This window comes from Canis lupus, chromosome 22 (genome assembly GCF_011100685.1).
Source record: "Canis lupus familiaris isolate Mischka breed German Shepherd chromosome 22, alternate assembly UU_Cfam_GSD_1.0, whole genome shotgun sequence".
Classification (NCBI taxonomy): Eukaryota; Metazoa; Chordata; class Mammalia; order Carnivora; family Canidae; genus Canis; species Canis lupus.
The window spans coordinates 5,587,536-5,604,282 of NC_049243.1; positions in this window are offsets into that span (position 1 = coordinate 5,587,536).

Sequence of the window (16,747 nt, forward strand, 5' to 3'; positions counted from 1 at the left end):
TCTAAGCAGGGAAAGGAAGAGAAAACCTTTTTTTTTTTTTTTTTTTTAAAGATTTATTTATTCAGGAGAGACAGAGAGAGAAGAGCAGAGACACAGGCAGAGGGAGAAGCAGGCTCCCTGCAGGGAGCCCACGCGGGACTCGATTCCAGGACCCCGGGGTCATGCCCTGGGCCAAAGGCAGCCGCTCAACCGCTGAGCCACCCAGGGTTCCCCAGGTAAACCATTTTTTAAACTCTTTTTCGTGTATTTATTATTTACTTCCTTGCTGAGAGGTGAGCCTGCCAGGGACCCCGTGTGGCCCTCGGGACCAGGGCGGGGGTGGGGGGGCTGCTGCCTCCTAGACCCCGGCGCCCGCACGGGGTTCGCGGGTTCGCGTCCCGGCCCCACCGCGCTCAGGAGCGCCCCCAGGTGGCGGCCCGCTGGCCCCCCCCCCCCCCCCCCCCCCCCCCCCCCGCCCAGGCTGCGGCCCTCGCGCATCAGGAACAGATGCCTGGGGACCCTCCTGTCCTCTCCGGAGGGGTCCAGGCAGCCAGCATGGCTCAGCTCCCTGCTGCAGACGCAGGCCCAGGGGGTCTTTATTTCTGCCACAGTCGTTGCCGGAGCCCTACCATTCACCCTCCCACCCTGGGGAGGGCCTGGGGTCCAGGCCGTTCACCCACTTTCCCCTGTCCTCGCATCCGTGCGCACACCCAAGCACCCCAGCCCGGCCGCCTAAGGGCCTCGTACCCTGGGCCTCTTCTACACATGCAGAGGGGCACCCGGGACCTCTGCGCCTCAGCGCCCTCGTAGGAAAATGTGCAAATAAAATAATAAAAGTACTTGCTGCAGAGGATGCGCAGCGAGGATACAATGAGATGATACATAGGAGAGCCTGAGACTCAAGCATGGGAGGTGCTCGGTGAGGTTGAGCTGTTGGAGAAGGGGGGTGGCTAGGGGAGAGGAGAGGGGAGGAGGAGGATCCCTCTGGAATTCTCCAGGCTGACCTTCCAAAGCCCCCGGGACTTTGGTCACAGCTGCACCTCTGCCTGAGAGCATCTTCCAGGAATGCACCGAGCCCACTCCAAGCATCAGTCCTCAGCTGCTTTCCAGCCGTCTCTCTGGGGCCCACCCCAGGGGGAGCTGCTGCAGACCCAACGGCAGCAGGGGACCCATGTCAACCCGGTTCCCAGGTGGGATGGGGCTCTGGAAGGTCGCTGGACTGAGAACCCCTGCTCTTGATGACCACCCCACACCCCTACCCATAAGGAATCCTCGCCGTGCAGCAGAGTGAGCCAAGGTGTGCACCTGCGTCTGCATCAGGGACACCTGCTGAGGCCTCCTCCTCCTGCCCTGGGCATCGGGGCAGCCAGAAGCAGCCTCCTGGTGCTCTGGACACGTTCCCGCTAAAGTCACAGCGACCTCAGCCTTCGTTCTCAGGGTACGAATGGCACGAGCAAGGCCGCCTTCCCCAGGGAGGGCTTTAACCTCTTAAAGAAGAGAAGTTCGAGCCGGCAGAGAGTCGAAAGAGCATATAATCAAACCCCTCCATCCCGCAGAGGAGCCAGCTGAGGTGTACAGAGATGAGACCACTCGCCCAGAGTCCCTCAGGTGATTAACACTAGTCAAAGCCCAGCTAGAACTTAGGTAACCTGACTTCTGTGGCTGATGCTCACTGTACTACCTCGGAGCTTCTCCAATTTGAGTGATGTACACAGCCTTTTAAAAAAAAAATTAGACTGGGACACCTGGGTGGCTCAACCGGTCTGCCTTCGGTTCAGGGTGTAATCCTGGGGTCGTGGGTTCAAGTCCCACTGGGCTCCTTGCAGGGAGCCTGCATCTCCCTCTGCTTGTGTCTCTGCCTCTCTGTGTCTCTCATGAATAAATAAAATCTTTAAAAATACATATATATATACATATACACATATATATATATGTGCATAAACAAAGAGGGTGGAAGCAGAAATCACATGGCAACCCTTAGCTTTAAGGCAGTCATGGTGACGACCCAGAATGTATATATACATATATATATATATTTGTTTAAATACATGAAATGAAAACACACATTTTACAATGTTGTTCACAGGCTCTAGTTTGAGAAACGCTGCACCATGTCCTGCTGCCCTAAAGGCATGCACAGGGGTGAAACTTCCCTGTCACCTGCTACAAGTATCTGGGACACCACATTCTAGGGCCTCTGGTAATGGAAAAATGTCTAAGGGACAAGCAGCAGGATTGTTCCAGGTCAGGGAAGGGGTAAGAAAGCAGGAGATGGACATAGGAATCCAAAGACCTTAAAGTGGGTACTGCAGAGGTCCACATTGGGTGGTCAGCCCCACTCGGTCATCAAATTCTGAACACTGGGAAGGACCCCTGCTCATAATGCAACATTGCAAAATGAGCCAATGTTATAGTCACAAAGTACCTCGCATCTGCTTCTCACTTTAACGCTAGGAGAAAGTTGGTGGATATTATCTCCAATTAGTGAATGAAGAACTGAACCCCTGGGAGGTTTGTGACCTACTTAAACCAACGATTGGTAGAGACCAGACCTATCACTGGAACCAGGATGCCTGATAAGATCTTCTTTCCCCTCGGGGATCCCTGGGTGGCTCAGTGGTTTGGCACCTGCCTTTGGCCGAGGGCGCGGTCCTGGAGTCCCGGGATCGAGTCCCGGCCTGGAGCCTGCTTCTCCTTCCTCCTGTGTCTCTGCCTCTCTCTCTCTCTCTCTCTCTGCCTATCATGAATAAATAAATAAATCTTAAAAAAAAAAAAAGATCTTCTTTCCCCTCAACGCTAACATTATGACAGTGAGTGACCTGAGGACATGCATGGAGCCACTTAGTACCTTTCTGTAATAGGACGTTGTAGCAAGGATGAGTCTCAAGCGTGAGCATTACAAGTTCAAAGAAATACCTCCAAGAGGAAAAAGCTTGAAGCTTTGGTATATTCTGTTCTGCTATGAGGCAGGAGTAGTAGTTCAAGTAGTTTATAAATCATGGAACTGAAGAGGAGGAAGGCTTCTGAGATCCCTTGCCATTTGACTTGTTCACTTGCAATAAAGTTGCAAAATGGAATAATTTAAAAGAAAATATTCTTATGCACACCTGCACATTCTTGAATTTTCAGGGCATGTGAATTTGGCACGGTTGGCACAGCTGAATTTCTTCATGCCTAATCCTCCAGCCTACTAGAACCACTTCTCTTGGGATGGCATTTATAGCTTTACCAAGTATCTGAAGATCTATTTGCTTTTTCAAGTTATTTCCTTGCTTACTCATTTTATCAATTTCTCATTCACGTCTCAGTGAACTGTTAAATCACCTTAAACTTTGACAATTTATTCAAACAGTAGCAAAGGCTTTATTTCATATTAAAAGAAGAATTGCTGCCCGGGATCAGACAACCAGTCTCTCAGCTTAGAATTCAGAATCAATATTTAGAGTCAAGTCAGATTTGAAGACAGACATAATTACCTTCCAATATTTCAACTTCAAAAACCTGTGAGCTGCGACTTTGCTAGCCATAAAATTAAAACAAGTGCAATAAAATCATTATCACCCCCTGGTGAGAATAAACATTGGTAGAACATCTTTGAAAATATCTATCGGGAGTCTTTAAGCTTTTTTTAACCTCTGGGCTTTTTAAAAAAATTGGTAATCAAATATTTAAAAACATCTTTATGTGCATAGATGTTCATCATAGGATACCAACAAACATTTGGAAGCAACTTAAGTCTACAACTATGGTAAACTTGTTTGATGGCCTATTAGTCATTTAAATTGTTTCAATTTTACTTACATTTTGTTTTTTTATATTTTTAAATGAATATGTATTATTTATCACCATGTGTATATATTAATTATTCCTATGTATTTTCATTATTATGTATGTTGTGTGTGTGTGTGTGTGTGTGTGTGTGTGTGTGTGTGTGTTATAGTGTTAAGGATCTCAAAACCTTGGGACGCCTGGGTAGCTCAGCGGTTGAGTGTATGCCTTTGGCTCAGGGTGTGATCCCAGTTCAAGGATCGAGTCCCATATCAGGCTCCCTGTGAGGAGCCTGCTTCTCTCTCTGCCTGTGTCTCTGCCTCTCTGTGTCTCTCATGAATAAATAAATAAATAAAATAAAATCTTTTTAAAAAAGAAAAAAAAAGGATCTCAAAACCTAACCATCTCATTCATGAACTGATCCACCTATTAAGCATTTCATGTGTACCTACTATGTGCCAGGTGGCATGCTAGCTAGTCTGAATAAGAACATTCCCTGCCTTCCAGGACCGTACAATTCAGTGAGAGAGACAGAGAAATACTGGTTGTATAGATCATATATGTTATTCCAATATATCACTGGAGTAAGCATGAGATAGTACAGAAAGCACGGAAGAAAAGCATCTGATCCATTCTTGGAAGATAAGGTTTGTTTCCTGGAGGAAAGAACACCTAAGCACTGTGCTTTGCATGCAGTAGATGCTCAATAATGTATTTTGAATGAATTGGTATCAGAAGGGCAATGGGCAAATAAAGAAGGAGAAAGAAACCCTTTCAAGACAAAGGAAAGATCACGTGCTAATGCCTAGAAGGGAGAATACAGAACAATTTCAGGAAATCAAATATTTTCTAAGATGGCTGGAATTTGGAGTTCAGTTTAGAAAAGAACAAGAGATGAAGGCCAAGAAGTGCATCGAGACAAGAGTATGAAACCCTGGGTGCCATGCTGAGGAGTTTGTCCTCTGCTGAGGAGAAGGAGCAGGGAGGACATTGCCACACTGGCCATGCAGAAAGGTCCTGGACAGAATGACACGTGCAATGACAGGAGGCCAGTCGAGGGAGGTGGGGACACAGCAGAGACTCTTTCAGCTGTCTAGGAGGCCTGACCACAAGAGAGCCCACGGAGAAAGGGGATGCATGGAAGAGATATTAGGATAAAATCCACAGGGCTTGAAGATTTAACTGAGTGTGAAGTAAAAGGGCCAGAGAGGAGACAGGACGCGGCGGTGGAGCGCGGTATGTGGAAGTTCTGGGGTGTCAAGTGCAGGCAGCTGCCGAAGGCAAGAGGAGGTGGCTCCGACTCCCGGGCCATGTCGTTCTGCCGCACTGCTACCTCTCCTTCAAGCCACACCTGGCATCACTGGGATTTCCCTATGGGCAGAGGAAGGAAAGACTCAGGCCTGGTTACAGATGGTTTTGAACAATACCTAGGTACCGGCTAGATGTGAACAGCTGCAGTGTGACAGCCCCAATCGGGAGTGTCACTGGGAAAGAAAAGCCTCTGAGTGCTCAGACTTCCAATGGCACCTTGGTACTGCCAGTGCTGGAGGTCTGGAACCCATGACCACAGCCAATCTTTGTCCCCAGAAGCTTCCCATCTCCTTGTCTCATGCTATATGTGAAGAAATGTCTTTCAATCTGGTTTCCAGTTTACTAATTCTCTCTTCAACCATTTGCCTTCGATTTTACTTCCAGTAATATTGTTCCCATTTTACAGATTATATTTTTAAAGATTTATTTTTCTTTATTTGAGAGAGAGAGAGAGCTCCCATGAGCAGGGGGAGGGGCAGCAGGAGAGGGAGAGAGGATCTCAAGCAGACTCCACACTGAGCATAGAGCCTGATGCAGGGCTTGATCCCATAACCCCAAGATTGTGACCTGAGCCAAAATCAAGAGTCAAGTACTTAACTGCCTGAGGTGCCCCAAAGGTTCTATTTTTAAAATACTATCATTTTTTAAAACTCCAGTTACTTTTATATCTGCCTAGTTCATTTTTATAGTTTTTCTTTCCCTGTCTGGTACACTCCTTCCATCTCATTAATTTCTATCTGCAGAAGAGACACTTTTAACTTTCCCTGAAAATTAGCCTTGAAGAAGGGGAAGTACAGGGTGCCACAGGAGCATGTGACGGCAAGCTGGACTTCACCCTGGGTGCAGAGAAGTCCTTCCCTGCAAAAGTATTACAGATGAGAACTGAGGGGTGCCCGGTCACTTGGAGCTGTAGCCAAATTGCCAGACGCACTCCAGGCCCTACTGTAGCTCCACAGTGTCGTCTACCACAGTCAGACACAGAACATCTGATTTCTCCCTACACCATGCTGGGGTTTCCCATAAGTAGTAGAAGCTGCCTCCTAGATTTCACAGCCATTTGTTTTTCTTTTTTTTTTTTAAGATTATTTATTTATTTATTTATTTATTCATGACAGACACAGAGAGAGAGAGGCACGGACATAGGCAAAGGGAGAAGCAGGCTCCCTGTGGGGAGCCCAATGCGGGACTCAATCCTGGGACCCTGGGGTCACATTCTGAGCCAAAGGCAGATGCTCAACCAGAGCCACCCAGATGCCCCTCATGGCTATTTCTACCCCATTGTCTAACTCTACTAGGGCTTGGGAGTACTCTAGGATTTTTCCATTTTCTCCCATCATACTTATAAAACAAATTTTTTTGCTCTGTTCTTAGAACTTTCATGAGCCATCCTCAATCCTGCCACTTCATGATGAGCAGCTCAAGCAACATTATCAAACATTTAGTTTCTGTCAGTGGCCAGTAACAATTTGAGCTATTTCACAAAGAAAAAATAGTTATTTGCAGAAAAGGGTATGGCTTTGCCCCCAAACTCCAGGGGTGTGCACTGCAATTCTGCTAGTGGGGTTTCCTGAAGTCTCCGTACAGCATCCATCTGTCCTAGACACTTCAGGCATGTCCATGTGCTAGAACACCACGTACTACAGCCTGGACTTGCCACAGACCTTCTCTTGCTCTGGGCCTCATTCCAAACTGGCAGCCTAACAAGTTCCTTCCTAAATAGGTCACAGCAGTAAACTCAAATGTGCTGTATGTTGCCTCCAAAAGAAGCCCATGGTAATGGCCATCGGTCTCTTGGGGATTGAGGAAAGATGTTGAGCATATACTCGGAGCAGTGTCAAAGAGGTCCAGGTCTGTGAACCAGCTCAGATCTTGGAACTGGGTGAAAGGCCATGATTCTAAGATAGTGACCCAAATTAGATCTCTGCTTACCTGGGACCTTCCAATTACGTAAATCAAATTATGTTTTAGCAGGCTGACCATTGACGTCATTGCCAGGGGCTCCATCAAAGATCCTCAGAAGTCAAAGCATTCTATTTGCCACCGCAGGCCTGCTGCCAATTGCAGTAACCATGCCTACTGTCTCTGGTATGAAACACTGTCACTGGGATCCCTGGGTGGCGCAGCGGTTTAGCGCCTGCCTTTGGCCCAGGGCGCGATCCTGGAAACCCGGGATCGAATCCCACGTCAGGCTCCCAGTGCATGGAGCCTGCTTCTCCCTCTGCCTGTGTCTCTGCCTCTCTCTCTCTCTCTCTCTCTGTGTGTGTGTGACTATCATAAATAAATAAAAATTAAAAAAAAATGAAACACTGTCACTTGGCCTCTGAGATCAGGAAATCCACTTAAGTGGCAGCATCGCTCACCGCCATTCTCAGCCTGCAGGGGACACCTCCTGCAAAGTTTCTGAAGGAAGCAGCTGTTCCTATCAGCACATTTCATCATACCTCATTGTTTTTTCATCATACCTCATTGAAGCGAGTATCTTCTGGGCCCTCCTTGGGGCACACAGTCATGGGAAGTATTTTTTACAATCTTAGTGTAGAGGCCCACATAGGATGCAAGAGAATGAGAAGGGCTGCAGTAGGGAGATCCCTGGGTGGCTCAGGGGTTTAGCACCTGCCTTTGGCCCAGGGCACGATCCTGGAGTCCTGGGATCTAGTCCCACGTCAGGCTCCCGGTATGGAGCCTGCTTCTCCCGCTGCCTGTGTCTCTGCCTCTCTCTCTCTTTCTATCATGAATAAATAAATAAAATCTTAAAAAAAAAAAAAAAAAAAAGAGAGAGAAGGGCTGCAGTAGATTGCATAACTATCTCTTAAACGTTCCAGTTTCCTTGCCTATGATGGCCTTGTTTGGATGTTCATGCCCCGGAAGGAAAATACATGCTTATCTTGTTGAACTCAAGAGTAGCTATGTGACTTGCTTTGGCCAATAAGATGAGAAGCAATGTGTATTGCTTCCAAGTAGGTAGTTTGAGCCAGGATGTGCTTCACCACAATCTCTTTTTCTCTGTGCCACAGACCAACCATATACCAAAATAAGTTCCATCACCTTGGGTCCAAGGAAAGACAATGTAGAGCAGAGCTTTAGTTGATCTTTGATGTACATGTAGTGTGTTTAAAATATAAATCTTTGGGGCAGCCTGGGTGGCTCAGCGTTTTAGCGCCACCTTCCGCCCGGGGTGTGATCCTGGAGACCCGGGATCGAGTCCCACATCGCGCTCCCTGCATGGAGCCTGCTTCTCCCTCTGCCTGTGTCTCTACCTTTCTCTCTGTCTGTGTGTTTCTCATGAATAAATAAAATCTTTAAAAAAATCTTTTAAATATATATATATAAATCTTTGTTACAAGCCACTGAGATGTTGGGGTTATTAGTTACTGCAGCATCACCTAATCTATGCTGACTGATACAACTGTAAACATTTACGTAGACTTTTTCCTATGTGCTCTACCACTTTACAAATGTTAACTCTTTTAATTCTCACAAGAACTCTATGAGTCAAGTCCTATTATTATCCCAGTTTCACAGAGGAGGAGACTGAAGCACAGAGAGGTTAAGTAACTCACCCAGAAGCATACTGCTAGTAAGTGGCAGCCCTAAGATTTGAATCTGAGCACCTGCACTCCATAATTCATGTTCTTAATCCACTACATCACAAAAACAGAATAAAAATTTTTGATAAATTTGACTACATAAAACAAAGTTCTACATGGTTTAAAAAAAACTCTATACAAAATCAAAAATCAAATGACAAATTGTGAAAAAATACAAGTCACATCATAGACAGCAAGAAAAGGACCAATGACTAAAAGAAATGTAAATATAAATACAGAAATACAAATCCATAAAAATACAAAATGTAAATATAAATGTACTTTGCTAAGAAGTATATTTGCTAAGAAAATCTGCTTAATTTAACATATATTGGAGCATCTATCAAAATTGCAATTAGGGATGCCTGGATGGCTCAGTTGGTTAAGCATCTGCCTTTGGCTCAGGTTGTGATCCGGGGGTTTTAGGATTGAACTCCATGTTAGGATCCCTGCTCAGCATGGAGTTTGCTTCTCTCTCTCTCCCTCTGCCCCTCCCCTCTGCTCATGTTCTCTTTCTCTCTCTCAAATAAATAAATAAAATCTTTAAAAAAAAAATCACATGGCACCTGGGTGGTGCAGTTGGTTGAGTATCCAACTCTTGGTTTAGGCTCTGGTGCTGATCTCAGGGTGGTGAGACTAAGCCCCATGTGGGGCTCCACACTCCACAGGATTCTGCTTGGGAGTCTCTCTTCCTCTGCCCCACTGACCTTCTGCCCCTCTCCCCCCATATTTTCTCTCTTTCTCTCAAATAAAATAAATCTTTGAAAAGATTTGCAATTATTTTGACCCAGGACTTCATTCTTTGGAAATATTTGCAGATATGAAAAATGATAAATATATAAAGATTCTTAATATACTGTTTTTGAAGTAGCAAAAGAATTGGAAACAATCTAAATATTCATCAATAGGGAAATAGCTAAATAAATATGATACAATCTCAGAGTGGTTTACAAATTAGTCTTTAAAAAATAGGTAGTTCTTAAAATATCAATATGGAAAAAATGTTGATATATTGTTAAATGGGAGCAAGGCTCACAACATTGTATGTTATTATTAGCTTTTAGAAATAATCTATTGCTCTGAAAGGATACACACACACACACACACACACACACACACACACACAGTAACCAGTTGCCTCTGCAGTAAAAAAAAAAAAAATGATGAGGGATGGGGAGCACAGGACAAAAGGATTTTTTATTGCATTACTTTTGGTATCTTTTGAACTTTATACCATCTATGTATATTACCAAAAATGATTTATTCTTACAAAGAATATTCTTTGTACCCTCACCCACTAGATAAATATCAGTTTTGCTCAATGTTATTACTTCAATTGTTGAGAATTAAAGACAAATTAACCTTGACAAGATTACCTTGTTTTTAATCTTCTTTCTTATTCTCTAGGTAAAAATATTGATTTCTACCTGTATGATATCTAGTATTGAACTATGATATCACACTAGTTACCCTCCACATGAGAAATAAGTGAAGATATTTCCAGATAAACAAAAGCTGAGGGAGTCATGATCACAAGATCTGCCCTGTAAGAAATGCTAAAGAGAGTTCTACAAGGTGGAATTAAAGGACACTAGACAGTAACTCAAAACCATACAGAAAAATAAAGATATCAATAAAGGTAAATAGATGAGCAATACATAGTCAGTGTTATTATTTAAAGAAAAAGTTTAAATTATTAGTGTAAGAGCTAGTATTACTGTAACTTTGGCTTATAATTCCATACCATGTTTTGTAAATGATTGAAGAGACTAATGAATTTTTAAATAGCGTTAGTTTGTTTTAGACATACAATGTATAAAGTAATTTGTGACATCAACAACCAAAAGGGCTAGGGACAGAGCTGTAAAGAACCAGAGTTTCAGTACAGTATTGAAGTTAAGCTGGTATAAATTCAAATTAAAGAGTTATAATTTTACAATTTTAAATGTAATCCCCATGGTAACCACAAAGAAAATTTCTAGATATACGTAAAAGGAAATAAGAAAAGAATTTGAACATTTTACTACAGAAAGTCAAGTAAACACAAAAGGCGGCAGCAATACAGGAAATAAGGGACAAAAAAATTATAAGGCATAAAGAAAACAAATAACATAATGACAAAAGTCCTTCTTTATTAACAATTACTTTAAATATAAATGGATTAAACTCTCCACACAAAAGACAAAAATCGGAAGAATGGATCAAAAAATATAAGATCCAAATATATGCCGTATATAAGAGACTCATTTGAGATCCAAAGACCAAACAAGCTGAATATAAAAGGAAGAAGATATTCCCTACAAACAGTAACCAAAAGAGAGCAAGAATGGCTACATTAAAAACAAAATAGACTAAGTCAAAAGAGCTTACAGGAGAGAAAGAAGAACAGTATATACTAATAAAAGGTTCAATATAGCAAGTTGATATATAACAATTATAAACATCTACACACCTAATGACAAAACATCAAAAAATTTTAAGCAAAACTGACAGAATTGAAAGGAGAGACAGACAGTTCTACAATAATAGTTGGAGACCTCAATACCCTAATCACAATAATGGATAAAACAACTAAACAGAAGATAAAAAAGGAAATAAAGAACTTAACACAATAAAATAACTAGGTCTAACAGGCATATACAGAAAATTCTACCCAACAAGAGAATACACATTCTATTTAAGTACATATAAAAGTTTCCAAGATAACCATGTGCTGTGTCACAAAATCTCAACAGATTGAAAAAATAAATGTCACACGAAGTATTTTCTCTGGCCATGGTGGGATGAAATTAGAAACCAAAAACAAGGGATGCTTTACTGGCTCAGTCAGTGGAACATGTGGGTCTTGATCTTGTAAGTTCAAGCTTCAGGCTGGGTGTAGCGATTACTTAAAATAAAATCTTTAAAAAAGAAAAGAAAAGAAACCAGTAACAAAAGGAAAACTGAAAATTTTACAAAATTATAGAAATTAACACATTTTTAAGCAATCAATGGATCTAAGAAATCAGAAGGGAAGTCAGAAATACTTAGAGACAGGGGATCCCTGGGTGGCTCAGTGGTTTAGTGCCTGCCTTTGGCCCAGGGCGCGATCCTGGAGTCCCGGGATGGAGCCTGCTTATCCCTCTGCCTGTGTCTCTGCCTCTCTCTCTCTCTCTCATAAATAAATAAATCTTAAAAAAAAATACTTAGAGACAAATAAGGGACCTCAGTCAGTTAAGCAATTGACTCTTGTCTTTGGCTCAGTTCATGATCTCATAGTCCTGAGATCAAGCCTCATGTTGGGCTCCATGCTGAGCATGGAGTCTACTTGGGATTCTCTCTTGCAGTCTCTCTTTGCCCCTCTCCCCCGTTCACACACATGTGCACTCTCTCTAAAAGAAGAAAAAGACAGAATGAAAGAAAGAACAGACTTAGAGACAAATTAAAGTGAAAACACAACTTGCCAAAACATATGGGATGCTGTGAAAGCAGTGCAAAGGGAAAATGTATAGTTATAAACACATTTAAAAAGAAAAATCTCAAACCAACAACCTAACTTTATAACTTAAAGAACTATAAAAAGAAGAAATAACTCAAAAGCTAGCAGAATAAAGGAAATAATAAAGACTAGAGCAGAGATAAATGAAATTGAGACTAGAAAAACAATAGGCAAAATCAATGAAACCAAAAGTTGGGTCTTTGAAAAGATCAGCAAAATTTAGCTAGATAGACTAAGACAAAAAGAGAAGATAAAATTACTAAAACCAGAAATGAAAGTAAGGCTATTTCTGATTCTATAGAAATAAAAAGGAGTCTAAAAGTATACCATATACACTAACAAATTCGGTAGCCTAAATGAAATGGACAAACTCCTAGCAACACAAAATGTACCAAGACTAAATCACGAACAGAAAATCTGAATAGACCTATAATTATAATTATTAATTATACTAGTATTAATTATATTAGTATTAATACTAATTATACTAATTATAATTAGTAAGGAAATTGAGTCAGTAATCAAAAAAATCTCCTAACAAAGAAAAGCCTTGGATCTCATGGTTCCTCTGGTGAATTCCACCAAATATTTACCAATCCTCAAACTTTTCCAAAAAATTGAAGAAGAGGTAACACTTCTTAACTCATTCTATGAGGCCAGCATTACCCTGATACCAAAGCCAGACATTATAATAGAAAATTACAGACCAAAATCCACTATGATTATTGATAAAATCTTCAAGATACTAGCAAACTGAATTCAGCAACATATTAAAAGGATTATACAGCACAGCCAAGTGGGACCTATTCCTGTAACACGATGATGGATCAATGTAAATACGCCACATCAACAGAGTGATGGCAAAAACATATGATCATCTCAACTGATGCAGAAAAAGCATTTAACAAAAGTCAACACCCCTCTCTGGCAAAAAATACCCAACAAACTAGGAAATAGAAGGAAACTACCTCAAAGGAATAAAAGCCATATATAAAAATCCGACAAAGAATATCATATTCACCGGTGAAAAACTGAAAGCTTTCCAAGACAAGGAATGAGGCAAACAGACCCACTTTCGTAACTTCTATCCAACATAGTACTAGAAGTTCTAGCCAGAGCAATTAGGAAACAATGAGAAATAAAAGACACCCAAATTGAAAAGGAAGATGTGAAATTATCTCCTTTTGCAGATGATATGATCTTATATGCAGAAAACCTTAAAGATTCCACATACACAGACCAAAACAAGACAAAACCTATTAGAACTAGTAAGTGAATTCAGAAAAGTAGTAGCCCCACCCCAATTGTCACAGGATCTTTGGTGACCTTGAGAAAACACCACGTAAGAATCCCAGAAGTCGTAAGCAAACGAACCTTAGAAGGTTGCTTCCATTTAACACAAGTATTCACCCCATTATCTACCATGTGCAAACACCAAGTTAAAAAAGTGCAAAGTAGGGCAAATTAAAGCAGGGATATAATTAAGGATGAAGTCCACCAGTGGCCTTAAGCAGTTCTTGGATGTTTGTAACTCTGGCTCTAACTGTACGACGCGGAATCCTTTTAAGTCTAGAGCAATCATAACTCACACACACACATTCAAGGGAGACAGGCAATACTTTATATTCAGTTGGCTTCCCTTTCCATAAAGAATCGTGAAATGTTGGGGTGCCTGGGTGGCCTAGTCGGTTGAGTGGCTGACTCTTGGATCCGGCTCAGGTCATGATCTGGGGGTCCAGCCCCCAGTGGGGCTCAGCAGGGAGTCTGGGTAAGATTCTCTCTCTCTCCCCCTACCGCTCCCTAAAAATTTTCTCTCTCAAATAAAATAAATAGGGGCACCTGGGTGGTGCAATTAAGCAGCTGACTCTTGGTTTTTACTTGGGTCGTGATCTCAGGGTAATGGGATCGAATCCTATGTCAGGCTCTGTGCTCAACATACAGTCTACTTAAGTTTCTCCCTCTCCCACTGCCTCTCCCTCCCCTCAAATGAATAAATAGATATTTTTTAAAATAAAATAAAAAATATTTTTAAAAAAGAATTGTGGAGTGTTTCAGAAAAATATTTGGAAGACTACAGCTAATGAAGTAAAATCTCTTAATAACGTAGCTGTCTCTACCATACAGTCCAATGAAACAGTATAACTTGAAAGTCTGTATGGTCAGAGAAAGACTAAGAATTATGTAAAATAACCCAGGAATTTAGAAGTTAAGTACACAGCCCACTTGATGCACTCTTTATAGAGGTGCTCCCCCCACTGTCAAAAAAGGCTAAGCTGTTTTTTAATCATAGAGGTGTTGTGTTGAATAAAAAGTAGTTAAAAACTGAAATAAAGAGCAAAAATTTCCCATTATCTTTATCAGCTCAATTTTGACAGATATTTAATATACTTTTAGAAACATTATATACTTAAAATGTAAATCAAATATTATACATACTTCAACTCCCACTTCCTCCCATTTACCATACATAAGACATCTGTAACCCAACCTAGTCATTTTTGGATTTTGGGTGAAGGTTTTGTTTTAAATTACAAAATGTAGGCTTTTGAAAAGGCAAAAACCATAATGCAGCTATGTATAAGGAAAAAATTTCTAATCCTTTCTACCCTATAATGATCAAATTTTGTGTCAACTTGGCTAGGCTATGGTGTTGTTGAATGGCAAATGCTAGCTGTCACTGTGAAGATAGTTTGTAGATGTGAACACCTTACATAATCCGTTAACTTTAAGATTACACTCCATGATATGGTGGGCCCCACCTAATCAGTTAAAGGCTTCAAGGGAGGGAGGAAGGTCTCCTAAAGAAGAAATTCTACTTCAAAACTGTAACAGAAATCCTACCCGAGTTTTCAGTCTGCTGGTATACCCTCCTGATCTCAGATTTGCCAATCCCCCACAGTTGCATGAGCCTGTGTCTTAAATCATTTATGTATGCGCATGCGCGCGCACACACACACACACACACACACACACACCTGCTGGTTCTGTTTCTCTGGAGAATTCTAATATGTAAATTCATTCCATACACACTACATTTGCTTTTTCCCTAAGATGCTAAGCATCTCTAAGATGCTTTTTCCTTAAGATTTACCTCTTAAATTTTCCTACTTAATAACGTATCAGGGACATCGTTCCAAGTCAGCAGGCTGAGATCTAACTCATTCTCAAGAGCCACATACACAGTAAGCTATTGTATGGATTATTATTTAAGCAAGGGACATGGAGGCATATAGATAGTTTCTAGTTTTTTTGCTCTTCATTCCATTATTTGCACCAAGCTTTCAAGAAACCTATTTACACACCTGCCCTTGTCTTGTATTCCTGTTTTGCTTCAGAATGGGTCATTATAATGTATCAAAAATTTAGTGTCATATTTTCTCAGCTTCCAGTTTAGACATAAATATCATGAATTTAAAGCCAAATGTGTCTTAACACGTACCATGATGCACATGACAGTCTGCTGTCCACAGGTATTTGAGAAACGCCAGAAGCCAGTGGTTCTCACTAACCCCCATATAAGGTCAATCACGTACGTCATTTCATCTCTCAGGTGAGAGAACAGAGAAAGCTCCCCTTTCTCCCAGCTCAATTTTTTTCAATAAACCACCATGTTTAATTCAAAATGTTTATATATATATATATATACACACACACACATATATACACACATATATATAAATGTATATATAAAACAATGTTGTATGTGTGTATATGTATATATGCTAATCTGTTATTTTTGTTATTTATTTTTTAAGTAAGCTTTGTGCCCAATGTGAGACCTGAACTCATGACCCCAAGGTAGTCACATGCTCCACCAACTGAGCCAGCCAGGCACCCCGAAAATTTATTTTTTGGTGGACAGCAAAGCAAGATTTATTGAGTAATAGCAAAGTGAGAGTACAAAGCTCCAGAGGAGGTTGTAACAGCCGCCTCAAAAATATTTTTAAGTGAAAGAATTAATGAATTTGTGTCTCATCCCCTGGTTCTTCCATGCCAATCAGAGGTGTCCCTGCCTGGTCCACAGTTAATAAGACATCCCAGCTCCCATCCCTAGCCAACAGCACACACTGTAAGGACTGAGGGAACCCGAAAGTGCGAGGCATTGGTGTCATCACCCTGGCGCTCTGCATCTCCAAGCTACCTTGCCAAGCCAGTCCATGAATCAAAGTCACTGGCCTCTAAGAGGTCACACAGGTGTCCAGGCAATGAAGACGATGCTGGGGCGCCTGGCTGGCTCAGGCCGTAGAGCATGTGACTCTTGACCTCAGAGGCTGTAAGTATGAGTCCCATGCAGGGTGTAGATATTACTTAAAAATAAAATTAAAGGGTGCCCGGGTGGCTCAATCGGTTAAGCTTCTGCCTTCAGCTCAGGTCACGATCCCAGGGTCCTGGGATCGAGCCCCACATCTGGCTCCCCGCTTGGCAAGTGGGAGTCTGTTTCTCCCTCTACCCCTCCCCGCTGCTCATGCTCTCTTGCTCTTTCTCAAAATCTTTAAGTAAATAAATATTTTTTTTTAATTACACTGAATTTAAAAAGGAGCACCTGAATGGCCCAGTTGGTTAAGCACCCAACTCTCAGTTTCGGTTCAGGTCATGATCTCAGATCCAGCCCCACAACGGGCTC